Genomic DNA, 2,055 nt, shown 5'->3' on the forward strand with positions numbered 1-2,055 from the left:
TACCTAAACAGGCCTGAACCAGCCGGAGAATGTGGACAATGTCGGCGCTGCCAGACTCCAGTGCTATGATCACAGATCAGGGCTCTAAACCAGCATGCCGAGTCTAACCGGTGCTGTGACTTTACTGCAATAAATCCTGCATGTCTTGTATTCTGAAGCAAGACAACCTCATGTAAACATTTAATACTGCTGTATTCCTCCAAATCCCCAAACCTCCTCCCACCTTGTAATATGTTAGGATTTGGGTGTTGCATATTTTCAGTGGTTGAACAAGTACTCAGATACTAAAGTAAAAGCAGCAATATCACAGTGTAAAAATACTCCACTACAAGTAAAAGTTCTGCCATCAAAAATGCTAAATGTACTCAAAAGTAGTACGATGTAGGATGTACAATGATTTGGTTATATACAGTAAATTGAACATTACATAATTGTTAATTATTACAACAACTTTTTTAGCAGCTCAAAATAAGGTAACTCTCTGTACGTATCTATTTATGTATGGTGTTTTTGTTTTACTGTTGCAAAAACCAAATTTCCCCCCAGGGGATTGTAAAGGGTGTATGTCATCTTATCTTATTTTATCCTAATCTGTAAGAATGTATCATATCTGATAAATTCAACATATATTTATTTTGCATTTAACCTTTAATATGCAAAGTAACTCTCGCTTTCAGATAAATGTTGTGTCATAAAAACATAAATATCTGAAATGTAGAGTAGAAAGGAGCAGAAAATAAAACTACTCAAGTACAAGTATCTACAAATTGTACTTGAGTAAAGTCACAGTTTATCTTTTATGCATAATTAGAATCTTGCATTATTTTATGAGCGTATTTTTACCTGCATCCTTTGGGTAAAAATTGTGGAAATAAAAGTATAAATTGTGTGTATATCTCAAGCACAGCAGGAGCAGCAGGTGTGTATGTCCTGTGTTTGAATTTTAGCTGCACTTATGTCCATATAAGGAAAGGAACGGCACAATGCCTTAGCCAAACTACTCAATTACAATCACAACTCTTTTTCCAGTCTTGTAGGAGTAAAACAAGAACAGTAGAATTTTAAATATTCATTGTGAAGAATGGTTTTCATTCAACATGTTAAAGTATTCCTGAGCTCACTAAAGTATTTTAATCTTATATACTTTCTTTTAAAGTTTAAAGAAACAATTCCTCATTTTGTTGCATATAACACCCAGAGTTTATCCTTACTTCAGTGAATCTAACTTCCCCTCTGCAGCAGCAGGTGTGTCACTTAGTGGATCTTGAGCTGCAGTTAAGTCCTTACAAGGACAAGATGGGAAGAAGCTTTGGTCCGATATGCAGGGGGAGGGGTCACACCTAGTGAGGACCGCACCCCCACACCCTGAAATCTGGAAAACAGTGTCAAGTAACACGAGTTAGAAGTTAAAAAAAGCAAAAAGGCTTTTGAATTTTTTAGTCTTCAAATTAGAATATTGTTAATGTTTTACAAGAGCATTAATTAATTATATTAAAGGAGCATTCCAGTGGCTATAATTGAATGTACTGACATGTCTCTGCAGGTTCATGGTGTGGACAAAATAACAGGAACACAAATAGGCTGTATCCTGTCTTCTGTTTCAGTCTAGCCACAGTACTTCATCAACATCACAGACAATGTTCCCCCTGAACAAACAAAATGGGAACTTTCACCAAGCATGGGGAACCCAGCCCTGAAAAAGCTTCTAGAGCTTTATCTGCAGGTGCATCTGCCATAACTTGCAGGATTGGTATACACATACATTATGGGGATTGCAGTCATAGATGTTACTTTAAAGCTTCTCAAGTGTACTCTCTACCCGACCTCATTCACTGTCAGATAAAAGTGGCCTGAATCTCAGAGATTGTTTCGGTCTCTCTCGCTTTCTTATCCTCCTCCTCTTACTGTACTCAATGTACTGTACTGTGGGCCAAAAACAGAAGAGCTCATCTGTGGCTTTTTATTGTGCAACAAGTGTTTGCACATGTGAGGAGTCAGAATTGTTTAAAGTGTTTTGAAAAGAAGTTGATGTAGAACTACAATCTGAGTGTAAAG

Source organism: Etheostoma cragini, chromosome 5, assembly GCF_013103735.1.
Source record: "Etheostoma cragini isolate CJK2018 chromosome 5, CSU_Ecrag_1.0, whole genome shotgun sequence".
Classification (NCBI taxonomy): domain Eukaryota; kingdom Metazoa; phylum Chordata; class Actinopteri; order Perciformes; family Percidae; genus Etheostoma; species Etheostoma cragini.